Here is a 16,976-nt window from a genome sequence, read left to right on the forward strand (position 1 = left end):
GTTTCATAAATGCCGCAATAAATAACTTTTAAAGGCATTTTCTAAAAATGCCGGCAAAAATAACATACAACGGCGTTTAGCAAACGCCGCAATAAACCACTTTTAACGGCGTTTTTAGAAAATGCCGGTAAATGTGTCGTCATAAGTCACAATTCCCGTCGTTTGCATTTAGTGCCGCGGTAACAATACGGCAGTACTTTTGCCGGCATTTTTTAAGTGCCGGAAAAAATTTACAACGGTACTTTTAAACTTACGGCGGCGTTTTGAAAACGCCGCCGTAAGCCCTTTTTCTTGTAGTGATCTTTTAAGCCCTTGTTAAAGAAGAGGAAGAATAACACAAGGTGCAAACCATTGCCACCTTCAAAGAGGCTACGGCTCGAGGCACAGAGAGTCCTCAAGGAGCGAGTACAGGCCATTGCAGACAAGAAAGGCATAAAATTGAGGTTCTGCAATTTAAAGGAATGTGAGGGTCACTTACAATCTCTGGACAGCCCATGTGGAAGTATAAGGATGAAGATTGGGTGGCCATTAGGAATGCCTTTTGTTCATCCCCATGATTTACCCAACAAGGCAAAGCTCGGTTTCCTTAAAGCATATGAACCTGGGTGGACAGCCTGGCAAGATATGGAGTTAAGTCTAATCGAACCTGGACAGGCCATGCAACCTTAACTGTAAATATCTTGTGCTAGTTTCTCCAAGTAGCATGCATTTGGCATTACAAAACTTGTCTTATGCATGTTAGCAAGCCCCCTCCCCCCAAATCCCACAATATATATTATTATTATTATAAAAAATGGGCCGGGGGGGGGGGTTGGGTGGGAAGGGGCTGGGCTCTTTAGGCACTTGCACACACTCACACACACATAGACCATGTGAATTTATATCCATGGGCACATGGCTATTGTGTAGGTGTTGGAGACAACACTAGGCCTTGGCGAGAACAAACCTTGACATTTTCCTTTTAAGCTGATTGAAAGCTGTGTCTCATATGTATTAACCCAGACTGTTCAATTGATTCAATACTTCCTGGATTAGTGGAAGGTTCATATCACACTGCGGGGTCTTGGTAATTTAGTAAATAAATTGCTACTGAGTTTTCTATAATCTTTTTAACATAGGATTACATGATTAAAGGCACAATGATTATTTAATTATGGCTTGGCAATGATGTGGCCTTCTGTTTGACTCTAAAATAGTTTCAGGATGGGTATTCATTAATTGGCACCATAGTCCTAGTCTTTCAAATGATTGATTATTTAATTGTCATGTGACTCACATGGACATCACTTTTGAAGATATAGCTGTTCTCTTATGATTGAAAGCTGCACCCTTCCTTTGACTGAGCCATTTACACAGCATAGTTTGGAGAGTCAAAACAACCTAGTTGTTTGTTGATTGGACAATACTAATCTAGATGGAATTGATGATGATTAATGAAGAAGTGCCCCTTGGGTGTAATATCTATATTAGAAAGTTGAAATATTAAATAAAATAAAACGTGAACAACGTAGATGAGAATTTGAGTCATCGATATAATATTTTAGTCATTATAATCAATAAATTCTCTGCTGCACATAATAATTCTAGATAGATAGAAAATAATAATGATTAGCTTCTCAGTCTCTCTCCATTTGGATTGGGCTTGCATAGACTATACAGGTTAATGAGCTCAACAGATGATTATGACTCACAATCCATCGATAGCAAATGCAATGTTCATATTATCGTCCAATACCATTAATATGCCAAGAAGAGTATATCACCTGATTTAGAAACAATATCAAGCCCAAATATAGACAATCCATTGTGCAATTACATTTCCATGCATATAATCCTACCATTATAGCTTGCATCTACAAATAATGGAGTCGCAGTGAAAGAAATCAAGGCAGCAGAACATTCAAGTAACTAATTATTTCAAGTCTCATATGCACCTGCCTCATCAACCAACAGATGACACTTTAGAGGCTGTGGAACACCATATTATGCCAAACTTGACACCAATCTGGAGAAGGTGCTAAGCCAATTGAGCACCATCAATCCTGTCTGTTTTCTACACATTTTTTTGCTGCATTGAGAAAGGAATGTGGGAATCTGTCATGACAAATGGAGAAAGAAAGGAATAAAGGTAAGGCACATCAAAACACTGATATGCATATCTTATTGCTAGATCCAACATCCCTTTACAGCTAATTTTGCATAGGATGACAACAATTTGTCTTGTGACAACCTCAATAGTGCTTTTAAGCTGGAGGAAGTGTTATGTAAAAATGCACCAGTAGGGGAGTGTTCTGCAAGAGCAGAGGGAAGCACCTGCGCGAGCAATGTGGTGGACGAACCTTGCGGAGGAAACTTTCGTTATTAGGTTAGCCATACACTTCACATCTCTCTAGCGATTAACAATAACTCCTCAAAGCAGCTGGCATGACACTAATGGCTAATGAAGAACTCTAAGGACCATGAGTTCAAGATTTTTATAGAATAATTTCCATTCTTTGACAAGGCACCAAATCATAGTAGAACTAAATGGCATGGAAAGCTTTGGAAATGTATGAACAGATCCTTGAACTACAGCCTGTTCTTTGACAATTCCAAAGAAGGGGAAAACTGAAATTAGATTGTGCTTGCAAGCTCAAATAGATGGAAGCTCAATTGGGCACTGAAGCAGTGCAAGCCGTTGATGTATTTGGAGATACAAATTATCGGGTGGTGGGATGCTTTAAAATTTTCCTAGGCATCAAAGCAAACTTTGAAGTAAAGTTTGAGGCACTAATGGGATGGAAAGAGCCAACAAAATGCATGTGCAGAAGCTATGGATTGAATGTAACTTGGCACAGCAGTAGCGTGTCTTTTTTATTTTTTATTTTTTGGTGGGGGTGGGGGGGTGGGGGTTGTGTCTGGTGCAGAAGAAAAGACCACCATGATTCATACTGCCAAGATGATGGGGTCTACAGCAGTTCCTAAACAGGAAAGAGTGGAAGATGACACTGTTTTGTAGACACTAATCTGGTAGGCATTATCTAGCATCCACGGTGCCAATAAATCAAATATCTAGCCAAGTAGGCCAGGTGATCATTTAAGAATTGGAAATCGATGCAGTAAAATGACCTACATATAGATTTTGAGAGTTTTACGCCTTTATTTTGTATCATTAAGCAACTGTTCCATTGTACAGTTTTTTGGTTTTTCTTGCGAAACAAAAACGAATATTTTGCATCAATGTGCATCCCCCCCCCCCCCAAAGTAAAGAAGAAAAAAGGGGCCGTACCTAGTGCCGAAGCTCCCACATTGTGGGGTCTAGGGAAGGGACTTTCTAGGCAGCCTTACCCCTGCTTTGCAGAGAGGCTGATTCGAACCCGCGACCTCCAGCGCACAATGGACAAACTCCACCATTGCGCAAAGTAGAAGAAAAACCAACCAATATGTATCTGTCTCTCTACACACTGCAAAAGCATTGTATAACATCTGCACGTTTCAAAACCATCTGAAATTTCTCAGCCAAGGTTTTAGGATAAAGACCTAGAACTGTGAATTAGGAAAGTGAATCAAACCTAACCATAATAAAGCAGTAGAACAAAATCAATCCAAATTTTACAAGCATATACAACTTTTTTTGTAAGTAATATTTCTAGATAGATAGAATAATGATTGCCTTCTACAGAAACTAGATAGATAGAAAATAGTAATGATTACCTTCTCAGTATCTCTCCATTTGGATTAGCTTGCATAGATTATACAGGTTAATGAGCTCAATGGATGATTATGACTCACAATCCATCGATAGCAAATGCAATGTTCATATTATCGTCCAATGCCATTAATATGCCAAGAAGAGTGTATAGCAAGCCTCTTCTATAATTCTTTTGAAGTCCACAGGCTTTAGGTAAATCAGTTGCCCATGATGACGCCGAGTCTCCAACTATATGGTTCTCCCAACATATTCCATAGTTCCGATATAAAATGACCGAGAAAAGGATTTTGCATACGAATGCAAATACACAGCAACAAAGAGTGTTTTTAGAAGACATAGTAAAAGGAGGCAAAACCTATCCAATTAGTTAGAGCAAGCCAAGGATGAATAGCAATATCCTTACCTTTTAGATAGTTCATCACTCATCACGGACAAAAGCCTGTAAATGTGGGTGAACAGCTGCATATTGCCTGATGAAAGCTCTTTTCATCAGACCTTAAAGACTTTCTGGAATGGGACAATCATCTCCTCTGTTCAAGAATTCATCAGACTATTGATCAACTGTGGTAGTGGCAATGTAAGAATCTACTTGATCCATCCTCCACCATTCCTTATCAACTGATCTACAAGCTCTCCCCATCCATCCAGAGTCTTATAAAGCTTCCAACCATGCTGATAGTAAAGAATATCTAGCATCTTTTGGCAACAAGATTTGCCCTCTTCCAACCGCAACACACAGCTGATTAGTGATCCTATTAATTTCTTATTGATTCATTGAGAGGCTACACAAATGGACGACTGCAAGCTCAATCAGATCAGCCCACAATGAGAAAAACTCATCCGCCATCTTCTTTTCAATCAGAATACAAGCAATCCATAGCATATTGTAAGCTTCTCAAACGATCTCACCCATTAGCACTCCTCAATCCTGTCTGATCTCATTCAATCCTCATAAAATGTAAGAGACCTCAGAATAGGACCAATAGCCCTATTCCCAGAGCCACGTTTACTGTTCAGTCCTAAAAACCCTAGAAAATCCCCTTAGCCCTTTACCAAAATTCCCTTCTTTGGTTTTATTTTCCTATTTCCTGGTGACACTGGGCCTCGTTTTTAAGCCCCCATTCAAGCCTACATCAGAGGCACCTTCTATGTTTCGAACTCACAACCTAATGATTGCAATGGTGCAACTTATACAAAGGCTTGCCTATGAACACGGTTTCTTTTGTATTTCAATAAAACATTTCCCACTTGTTTAGTGGGCAGGTTTCTCTCTTAATGAACAATTGGTTTCAACTAACTTAGTTATGTGACAAAGCCCAAACTAAACATTCATTTGTGCAATTCTATTTCCATGCATAAGCCTAAAGTTATACCTTGCATGTTGTATCTACAAACTATAAAGCTGCAATAGTAGAAATTAGACCAACAAGGTATCAAACTAATTAATTATTTCATCATATCTCAAACGTACCTGATTTGCCAAACAATAAATTACCCAGATAATATAACCTCATAAGCTAAGCAATGCAGGCCAGCAACATGGAGAAACGTATACAGCCCTCTAAGCACCATCAATCCTCCTCCATTTCTTTTCTAGTGTATTTGGTGCTTTGCTTAGAAAGGAAGACAGGAATCAGTCATGACAAGTGGAGAAAGAAAAAAACAAGGCACATAAAAAGGCTAGATACATCCATCCATCTAGTACAAGTACAACTAGTTTTGCATGGCTTGACAGCAATTAGCTTACAGGGTTTATTCAAAATCTCTGAACGTTTGAAAAGAATTGAGCATCAATTTTAATGAAAAACATCAATATGTACTTTTTCTCAATATCAGTCCCTACTAAAAACAAACAAAATTTATTAACATCAGATTGCATGGATTTTAAAATGAACAGTAATATAGGGATGGTGGAACTCCCAGCCCCCCAACACAAGCAACCATATCCATTGGGGGAAAGGGGGGGGGGGGGGTACATTAAAGAAAGGTCAACCCCCACAAGCAAAATATATGGGGGACTCTAATGATTAAATCTTTCCGTCACAAATCAGATGATGACACATTCTAGTCATTAAGTTGTTCAAGCACAAAAACTAATAATACAGCATAATCATTTCAAATGGTGCTTTATCTTATATGCTGAGTCAGCCAGTTGATCTTTAGGAGAGAGCCTAAAGCACCAAGAAAATTCATTAAGACAGGATAATCTTTTTTTTTTTTTGGGTGGGTTGGGGATGGGGTGGAGTGATAATCAACGCTTAGCATTTCTCTAGAACACAGAAAGGAAATAAGCAGTAATTGACTTACTTAATCTTGATTCCAGTTTTCTTTTTTAGGGCATGTGGAACCTGACCCTCAAGGTGGTTGTTTTGCAGAAATCTGTTCAGACAATAAGGTAATTAGCAAGTAATTAAATGACTGTAAGCTCAAGAGTGAAGGCATAATAGAAACTTACAGCTTCTGAAGATTGTCAAGTTCCCCCAGTGATTGAGGTATCTGCCCGTCCAACTTATTGTTGTCCAAACATCTTCAATTGATTAGGAGAAAGGTATACAGCCCTCTAAGCACCATCAATCCTCCTCCATTTCTTTTCTAGTGTATTTGGTGCTTTTCTGAGAAAGGAAGACAGGAATAAGTCATGACAAGTGGAGAAAGAAAAAAACAAGGCACATAAAAAGGCTAGATACATCCTTCCATCTAACACAAGTACAACTAGTTTTGCATGGCTGACAGCAATTCGTCTTACAGGGTTTATTCAAAATCTCTGAACATTTGAAAAGAATTGAGCATCAATTTCAATGAAAAACATCAATATGTACTTTTTCTCAATATCAGTCCCTACTAAAAACAAACAAATTTTATTAATATCAGATTGCATGGATTCTAAGATGAACAGTAATATAGGGATGGTGGAACTCCCAGCCCCCCCACACACAAGCAACCATAACCATTGGGGGGAAAAAGGGGGAGGGGGGGAGGAGGTACATTAACGGAAGGTCAACCCCCACAGGCAAAATATGTGTACAATAAGGCAACTAAACATAAAAAAGCATGTCGGCGTACTTTCATATGGGGGAAATGTAAGAATAACTATGGGACTTCTAATGATTAAATCCTTCTGTCACAAATCAGATGATTACAAATTCTGGTCATTAAGTTGTCCAAGCACAAAAACTAATAATACAGCATAACCATTTCAAATGGTGCTTTATCATATATGTTGTCAGCCGGTTGTTCTTTAGGAGAGAGCCTAAAGCACCAAGAAAATTCATTAAGACAAGATAATCTTTTCTTCTTTTTTTTGGGTGGGTTGGGGATGGAGGGTGGAGTGATAATCAACGCTTACCATTACTCTAGAACACAGACAGGAAACAAGCAGTAATTGACTTACTTAATCTTGATTCCAGTTTTATTTTTTAAGGCATGTGGGACCTGACCCTCGAGGTGGTTGTTTTGCAGAAATCTGTTCAAAAAAGAAGGTAATTAGCAAGTAAATGAAAGCCCAAGAGTGAAGGCATAATGGAAACTTACAGCTCCTGAAGATTGTCAAGTTCCCCCAGTGATTGAGCTATCTGCCCGTCCAACTTATTGTTGTCCAAACCTCTTCAATTGATTTAATCACAAAATAAAATAAAGTCAACTTGATTAATGAGAAAGAATCTAAACAAGTGGAGAGTTTGATAAAACATATCTGGTTACATTTAGCCTGTCACAGTGTCACTAACATGTCATGTTAGGTTGCTCTTCCTTCAAGAACTGTCGTTGGTGAGGAAATATACTTACAGAGAAACCCACTTATACAATGGGCTCAAGTCTGGAATATCACCAGTGAATTTGTTTCCTACAAGCCAACTGTAGTTGCATTATCAAAACCAACTTTCAAATTGAACATATAGACTAAACTAACTAAATCTGGAGTTTTGAACTCTGTAAAGTACTCTAAATAGAGATGAAAGCTTGAAGTTCTTAACTAAGATCAATAAGAAATACCACACTCACAATACCTTATCAACACAATGTACATTTTCTTCCATTTATTGATTAGCCAAGGTCTCCATAGCATCTATTGAACTAATTCTAGGCATTCTTCGTCAGTTTCTTTCCCCGTGAGCTGAAAATTCGCTGACGACGTCTCCCTTCTATCCTGATAAATCTTTCGACATATCAGCAGTTGCTTATCAATCTGTACTCTTGCAGTGACATTGCCATTGCTTGGAAAGAGAAAGAGCAGATGTCCCGAGATCATACATATGGGTTGTAAGAAATTATGCAAAAACAATATGAACCAAAAGCTAGCACGGACACGCAATGTCACTTACTGTCAATATGATGTCAGAATAACTGTACTGGAGAAATCCTATTTCAAGTTACAAGGATTAAGAGTCACGTCACTGTAGGACTGGAGCTATTGTGTTTTCCTCCTTGGGTCCATGAAATAATCTCTGGACATTTTAAATATCCATCAAACTGATTAAAACTGCATCCCACAGTACCAGAGCATGCATATGAAGAGAGCATAACATCATGAACAACAACCAAAAAAAAAGAAGAAGGTTTAAATTAGGACAGACATTGACAGCATCACAACGTCTTCATTAAGGTTCAAAAATAGTATTGCAATCAACCAATAGGAATCGCACTCAAGTTAGTCAAGTCAGATTAGCGAACACTCTATCCATTCTAAGTCTGACCGAAGAACGACATATCTAGCAATGGAGATCGACTCCATTATGAGTTAAAGTTCTAGGAAAATCTAGCACATCCAAGATACTGGATCTAATTAAACAGTAATTCACTAGAACAAAACCATTGTGATCCAACTCAGTCAAAACTAAATCACAAGGACAATAGCAGGATAATGCCAAGTCTGAACAAACATTGAGCAAATACAGCTTGATCTGTAAACTGGAGCCAAACCAACAAATGGGAAGCTAGGTTTTGAAGAGAGAGAGAGAGAGAGAGAGAGAGAGAGACACAATATAAAAGAGAGCGGCAGATGGAGAAAGTGGTAGCAAAAACTAAGAGGACAAAAGAGTCCGAGAAGAACAAGGCTCAAAAGATAGAACAAAAAAGGAGACACTGGAAGAGAAGAGAGACGAAAAAAAGGGTAGCCTCATTCACATAAAGAAGAAAGAGGAAGCTTGGGTGTATGATAGAGAGAGACATGCCAAACATTAAATAAGAGAAAAAAGTAGAGTTGAAGAAAGATAAAACGAGAAGGAAGAAAAAAACAAGAGAATAGAGAAATAGAACAAAAGGTGCACCTAATAACACAACAAAGAGAGGTGGAAGAGAGTGCAGTAGACAAAAGGTACGTAAAAGCAAGTTGGCTATAAAATGAAAGTCGAAGAAAAATAGAACAAAAGAGAAACACAAGAAAAAAAAGGAAGGTAGAACGAGAGACTAAATAGATTAAACAAAGCGGACCCTTATCCAAACGAGCTGGCGAAGAAAAAAAAGTCTAAGAAAGAATGGAGAGAGAAAGAGAGAGAAAGAGAGAGAAAGAGAGAGAAAAGGGGATAGAACGGGAGAAAATAAAGAGGGAACAACGGGAGAGAGGGAAAAAGAGAGCAACAAAAGGAAGTCAACAAAAAGTTCAAGGAAGCCAAAGGAGAGATTAAAAGAGTAAAAAAAACACACAAAAAAGAGAGAGAATGAAAAGGGAGATTAAACAAAAGAGTGTAAAAGGAAGATAGAGAGAGAAAGAGAGGGAAGAGAGATAGAGAAAGGTTGCAAAAAGACATCATGAACAATTTTGAAGGGAAGAAGACACAGAGAGAGAGAGAGAGTAGAGAGACAAAATGAGAGAATAGATAGAGAAAGCAAAGGGGGAGCTTAATTTAGACAAAGAAATGAGAAAGACAAGATAAGGTCAAAATACTAAAAGAGAGACAGAAAGAAGACAAGAAAGAGTGCGTGGAGGCTAATAAGAGAGAATTAAGTAAGACACAACGCAGAGGTAAGGGGAGTAAATGAAAAAAGAGACGAAACTAAAGAGGAGAAACGGAGCAAAGGGGCAAGCCCAATTTACACAAGGAAGAGCGAGAGAGAAAATAGGGCTTGTAAGAAAAGAGAGAGAAAAAAAACCAGAAAAAACACAAAAACTGAGAGACAAAATAAAAGAAAGCCAATTCATAAAAGGAAGAGAGAGGGAAGAACCTTTAAAAAAGAGAGAATGAAAAAGAGTGAGAGGAAAAGAGAGACAAAGAGAGAGAAGAAAGACGGAACCAAAGGGGAGCCTCATTCACAAGATTATCATTCAATTGCAAGATATCACAAAATGAGTTGGCAAAAAGGAATCCCAAGTGTTCAGATCCATCAAGACCTACAAGGTGCTTTTTGGAATCCCATGTGTTTGGAACCATCAAAGCCAACAAGGTGCTTTTCCCCATCTGAAACAGGTTCCTTCTTTCATGCATCTTTTCACATATAAAGACTTCAATAGCAGAAGGGGAAGTCCAATACATGGGAATCCCATACAGTTGATGCTGCCAGGGGAAGAGGAGGCAAGTCAAAGGGCATTTCTAACATGATTCATGATCTGGATCTGCCACATAATCATGAAAGACCATGAAAGCTCCTTCCTTATATGCCAATAACAGTAGGAGAAATAATCAATATCTGAAGGGTCACGACCATTTTCCCACCCTCACCCCCCCCCCCCAAGGAAAATGAATAAATTAAAACATAAAATTGAATAAGAAGCCTAGTCCCAATCAATGCGAGTTTTTTATAAAAACCATGTTCCAAAACCTAGTTATATAAAGCAACAATCATGGCCTAGCATGATATCCAAGCGAGTAACTTCCAAAACTTTTGTGGAAATGATTTGGCCAGAAGCGACCAACGAAGGTTATGAAATACATGCAAGTCCACAATCCATCTTCAAACATCCAGTGGTAGACACCAGCAAATTAGATGTCTCATCATGAAACCGTAAAGTAACAACCAAGCATGAGAACTTCCTACTTCATATCATTTTCCAGAGTAACTTAAGAAAGAAAGTGTAATTCCAACTAAAAGGAAAGCTACATTTACCTTTTTTTGCAACAAGATGTGCTCTGAATGTTCTCCAATCTGAAGTTAATTTGTCAGAAGCATATTTCTTCCCTTTGGAACCATCTTTCCCTAGTGTGGATTCATCAACATTTCCTCATATAGAAATCACCACTGAATATACGACTAGCGTACGTTACAGATCTTGACGTATAGATCATGTAAACACATACAAATGTATAGTCACCTAAAACTAAAACAAGGGTAGAAATTTAAGAAAAAAGAGGGTACCATGTGTAATATGGGGAAATTCATTTATTCTTTCCTGAACGTTATATTTTCTTCAGGAAACTCCAAAAGAAAGGTTCACCAAGAAAATTATACAAAATAAACAAATTTATAAGACCAGAAGAGGAATAAATATTTTAACTTACAATGTAGTACTAGGTATAAAGAACCTAGTAAAAAGCATAAAACACTGGGGGGTGGGGGGTGGTTTTTCAATGGAGCTTTATATAATATGGTATTTCTATATATTTTCTCCATTTTCAATTCACAAAAACAACTTTCCAATAGGTAAACAAATCACAAACCCATTAAGTAGTTAGAGGGTACATATATGAGCACAGACCCTACTCTAACACTAGAACATAATTTCAAGAAAAAAAATAGAGTAATGACAAAAATCTGGACACACAATCATGGTTAGCTCCCTTGCCCATCGGAATCCACTAAAGCATTGAAGTTTTGGAGGAAATTAATCGATAAGCACTCGTTCATCATTTCCCTAATCTCTAACTATTTTGTATTGAAAAAACAAAAACAAAAAATAATTCAAACTCACCGAAGAAGATTTGAACATGTCTTGTGGGAAAGGTCACATGAATCGTAACGGGTAATACGAAAAATGGATAGGAATGGGTACCGTCTTAAACTTAGATATTTCACCTGCATACTAGTGATCACCTGTCCTAAAAGGCTCAAGAGCAATCTTCCATGGGATTTACTCCAAGAGTCCCCAGTTATAGCTACAAATGACTAAAAACTTCAAAACCGTGATCGACAATTAATAGGGAAATTGAAAAGTTAAATTCGTAGAGACACATGGAGGTTTAAGGCTTTCATATGTCAAGGCAGTCGCTTTTAGAAAATAATGAGTTGGCAAAAAGTGATCATCCTTATGATTCACTGATCACAAACCAATTTACACCCTAAAAGTCCAAAACCAGACAGCTGGACTATTTCAAATTCATTGATCTTGTTGGGACCTATTTCCAACCATAAATAACAAAATTGATGGTACTTACCAATAGATACTTCATAAGAAAGATAGCCACCAGCTTTATCACTCAGAAATGATAACCCATGCCTAATTTCAGTAACAAGGACATGCCAATGCCCGGTACCTGTTATTTAAATTGTTAATGATAGGTTTTCAATAACAGTGAACAGGATAGGACATCATGCAGTGGATCCAATCTAGCTAGTGACTAGTCCAACAGGCTGATCATGAAACATTCATTCACCAGGCAGTTCTTTGCATTCAGTGATTTCCCATGGGTCAAATGAATGACAACTGCAATTTCAGTGTGTCCAACTTAAACTAACCATTCATAGGGCTTGACTATATAGAAACCTGATATCTATATGAATTGTATGATGAACAATAATGCAGTTTGATAGTGTAAAGGAAGTGCAACAAATACCTCTCTCGTCCGTCAAAAGAATAAGGGATATAACTTTTGGGTACAATCATTATCACCTGCCAATGATTGCAATAAAGTATCAGCTCTTTATTTCCTTGAAATGATTCCACTTGGGCTGCACATAAATATGGAAGAGTCATGGGTTTCAGATCTAACTTAATTGGGCAAACACAGGAAGAGATGCAAATCTGTAACATGAACCGAAGAACTGCCATGTTTGTTCACCTCAAGCTATATAATCTTGAATGATATATGAAATAATGTACACAAGAAACTCGTGCTGAAGAAGCAGAAATAACTCAGAGAAGGAAATACCTATAACTTACAACATTTGGCTCCAAAGAACGGTCAAAGCTAATCATGGGGCAATTGTGAACATCAATTCCTTGATAGTGAGCTTGTTCAACAGAGATTTTTATGTCTATATGCATTCTACTTGAATCAAATTGCCCAAAATGTGTTCTCCCAATATTGGACAAAAATGCAACACAAATGAAAAACTGAAAGAACAAACAGAAGTTCCAACAGACCTATAAAAGTTGGGTTCAGCTGATGATAAGTTTGAGAGGGAATAAAAGTATTCGAAAATATAACAGGACCATCATCCCCCAACCCCCTCCAAGTTGTCAGAAAGGCAATAGGAACATCTAAAGTATAATTTCTTAACAAGATACAAAACAGGAAGAAAGGGATCAAAACAAGAGGAAAGAAAGAGATGGACATAGGTCAAACAGAGACATCGCTAAGAGAAAAGAGAGGGGAGAAATAGAGAAACTATTTTCTTTTTCTTTCCCTTCCCACGTTTAGGATCATAAGTTGCCCAAAGAGGACAACACCTTACAATGGAATCATGCTAAGTAAAAAAACACACACACACACACAGTTAGAAAAGAGACATCCATGAAACAGGACATACATCGATTAGACGATTACTTCTTCTACAATAGAAACTGAAGTTCAAACTTTAGGATTCCAACACCCTTAAGGTCAGGTTAGAGTTAATTTAGACTAACCTGGTGGAGAAAAAAGATTCAATGGTGAGATAAATCAGCAACCTCAAGCAAATCAGCAGCTAGCACATCAGCACAACATTCCATCTGTTGCAATAAAAAATTTCAACCAATATTTTACTGAAAAATGAACCTCCATTTATTCAACAGATCTGATTTGCCCCCGTAGTTTTTATTTTTGTTTTTTAATTTTTAATTAATGCCAGGAGATCAAAAGATAGAAGAGGTTGTTATGTAATTTTCCTTCTAAACATTTTATAAGAGCTTGGCTGATCTAAATGGCAATTCAAGCCATACAGCCTAAAAGCAATCCTTGCAGATATACAGATCAGTATTGTGTCTCAGATTCTAGGACAAAAAATGTACCAAGATTTAGGATTAGCCTTAGGGACAAAATATTTAATCTTTTGGGCATGATTTTTGAGTTAGGGTCTGTTATATATAATTTGACGATAGGGGTTTTAATGACTAAAGTTAGGGCTTTGGATTGCAATTTGGTTGTTTAGAATAATTAATGTTTTGGCTAAACAGTCTAGGATACTTATTATGGGAATTGGGCGTTTAGTATTTAGAGTTTATGGTTTCACGTTTGGGTCCAGCTCTAGCATTGCGGTTTTGTGTTTTAACTTTTAGGAGTTATGATTATGAATTATAGATTTATGGTCTAGACATCAAGGTTTGAATGCTTCCAGGCTGGGTATTTTAGATTAAGGATTTCGAGGTTTTAGTTTAAGTCATTGGTTAAGGTTCAAATTTATGATATTACTTGGGACATAATGCTTTTATACTTTAACGTCAAGGCTTCATCATTTGAAGCACATGATATTAAATAGGATTTTTTTTTTTTTTTTTTTGGGGGGGGGGGGGGGGGGTCATGCCTACGGTTACAATGGCCTTTAGGTTTTTGGGTATCAGATTTAGTATTCTTTTTGGGAATCATCTTTATTTTTTTTCTTTTTTGGTCTTTAGCTTTAAAAATATTTTCATTATTCTTTCGGATGAATAAAAAAATTTGTTACCAAAGGAAAGAAGGGTAAGAGGAAAATCCCTCAAAGAAGAGAGAGATACGAAGGCTAAAAAAAGGCCAAGCAGAGACATTGCAAAAAAGCAGAGACAAGGTTTGAAGAAAGAGAGAGAGAGAGAGAGAACGAGAATGAGTGTGAAGAGAGATACAATGAGGGGTATAACAAAGACATCATTAGAGAGGGTTTGAAGAAAAAGAGAGGGAGAGAAAGAGAGAGAGAGGGCACCATAAATGAATCAACATATTGCTGCAACGAAGAAACTGAATTCAAAAACTCCTACGCCAGCACCTCCATCAATGCCATTTTAACAATCTTTTCAGCAGAGCAATAAGAAGAAAACTGGAGGAGGAGTTGGCACTTCAACACTGTCCAACCGGGTGAACACAGAGCTTTGGTAACTGTTAATAGTGGTAGTAGCTTTAATATGGTGTCTGAAGAATTTGCAAAAAAAGGATGATTTTAAAATCAAGAGCCATCCCCAAACCCTAGAGAGTCTCCCTTGTAAATGGTGAAGAATTAGAAGTCACTCAATAAGTGCCTAGTTCCCATCAGTCTCCATTCCTATTCAGACAAGATATGGTGTGATGTAGCACGCGAATGTCTAACATTATTCTAGGGAGAGGCTGGTTATATGATATCTGATAACGACGTTACTATCATTGGGAGAGACAACAAGTGTAAGTTCATGCACAATGGCTTGAGAATTGTACTCCTAATCTTAGACCCACTAGCAAAGATCTAGAAGAAGCAGGCCCTCAAAGCAACTAAGGAGGACTGCAATACCAAGACACAACACTTAGTAGATCCTCAATCTAAAGGACCCAGTCAAAAGAACAACTAAGACATCACCACTAGCTCCAAGCCCAAGGCTCCACAACCAGATGGTGTACCCTCTTCCTCCAGTGAAGGTGCTAGAAGAGATTGACAAGACTAACATAGGAGTTGAAGATCCCGTCGATGAGGTACCCACTACACCAGTGGTTCCCTACTTCCCTATGCCCTTAGCATCAAGGACAGAGTATTGTTGCCCACAAATATCAGGACCGTACCAGCACCAATCCTATGTGAAACTGGCCCTTCTTTGGGTCTCAATTTCCTTCTAGACAAGATACTATAAACATTCTAGGGTTGATATCTCCAGTTAGTTATGATAAAGGTGTTGACAAAGAAAGGCTCCAAAGGCATGGCTATTGACTCCATTCTTCCTCTTAGGGCTCCTTACACTTTAGGCCCCCAGGATTGAAGATTGAAGATTGAAGATTGAAGATTACATTGCCACTAGTCCAGTTTCACCAAGATTTTCTGTCAAGGAAAGATGCAAGCAGAAACATGCCTACTACTTTCTTCCCACTGCAAGATAAGATGACAAATCCCCATGCAACCCCCCCAGAGGGTTGACCCTAAAGCACATGACAAGCACATTTATTAGCAGATGAAGGTTTTAAAGAAGGGGAGAACTGATGCTACCTGGGTTGGACCCCTAAAAAATTGGGCCCAGAAATCCGGACCCAAGAAGCTTCCTAAAGTTGGCTGAACACTTCCAAAGGTATTTTAGTAATTTTCCTGCCCCTTTTTGGGCTGAATATGGGTCATGATTTACTTCCCATGATCCTAGGTTTAGGGACCTACTTTTAACTCCCTCTTTTTTTTCATTTTGGCCTTGCAATTGTGAGTTTTATACGAGTTTTAGATGAATTCAGTGAGTTAGTAGGTTGGGATAAGGATCCTTATCTTAAGGGACTTTATCTCTTACAATTCTTCTGAAAATAGTAATTAAGTTCTTATTTAATAAAGTATTTGTTAACTTGAAGTCCAAGTAGTTGGATCCCTATTAGGTAGGGAATCCTTAGTTAAGTCACTATCGGTTTTGAAGGCTACAAATAGCCTACTCAATGGTGATAAGGTAAGTATTGAGAGAAAAGGTACGTCGAACCGTTAGAGAAAATGTACGTAGAAGCAAGTTCGAGAGAACATGAGAGTTGAAAAAATATAGAACAAAAGAGAAACACAAGAAGAAAAAAAAGGGAGATAGAACAAGAGACTAAAGAGATGAAACAAAGGGGCCCCTTATCCAAATGAGCAGCGAAGAAAGAAAGTGGAAGAAAGAATGGAGAGACAGAGAAGGAAAAGGGGACAGAACGGGAGAGAATAGAGAGGGAACAAAGGGAGAGCGTAACATCCAAGTGAAGAAGTCTCAGATGATGGTCAAACGACTAAACGTACAATTCAACAAAGACATAGTTATACCTTGGCGTCTTTATTCTTGCTCCGAAAAGATACTTCCCGGGTGAAGCTTTCCGTGGCGGCTTTACAAACCTACAATAGTTTGAGAAGGGCATGCAAAAGGAAGAGATTCCAATATCAGAGAACGAGTCCCAAACAAACAAAACCGAAGAAGACAAAGAAGGCTCTGCCATTAGCTCTTAAGAACATGAACTGATGAAATGAACTTGCATAGTAGTGGCAAGTAGAACACAATGGCAACAGCTTGTGTACATTTGGGAAAACCAACCTCCAGGTAAAAGAGGCATCCCTCACCCTACTCCTA

At 38.1% G+C, this 16,976-nt stretch overlaps 1 long non-coding RNA gene across 18 annotated transcripts in view; it reads right to left on the reverse strand.

Annotated features, from left to right (window-relative positions):
- Positions 1-16,711, reverse strand: part of LOC149019822 (uncharacterized) — a 32,148-nt gene extending 15,437 nt beyond the window's left edge. Inside the window, exons 1-11 of one of the 18 annotated variants that reach the window (XR_016172077.1) lie at positions 16,676-16,711; positions 13,407-13,490; positions 10,730-12,508; positions 8,011-8,133; positions 7,696-7,902; positions 7,223-7,543; positions 6,147-7,154; positions 5,999-6,070; positions 3,694-5,304; positions 3,269-3,465; positions 822-2,068 (exon numbers count right to left, since the gene is read on the reverse strand). This is a non-coding gene — a long non-coding RNA (uncharacterized LOC149019822). The other 17 variants (XR_016172084.1, XR_016172078.1, XR_016172076.1 and 14 more) reach the window with 17 other exon arrangements.
- Positions 16,712-16,976: the final 265 nt, after the last annotated feature.

Source organism: Hakea prostrata, chromosome 3 (assembly GCF_041222555.1).
Source record: "Hakea prostrata isolate BN-2017 chromosome 3, UWA_Hpros_2, whole genome shotgun sequence".
NCBI lineage: Eukaryota > Viridiplantae > Streptophyta > Magnoliopsida > Proteales > Proteaceae > Hakea > Hakea prostrata.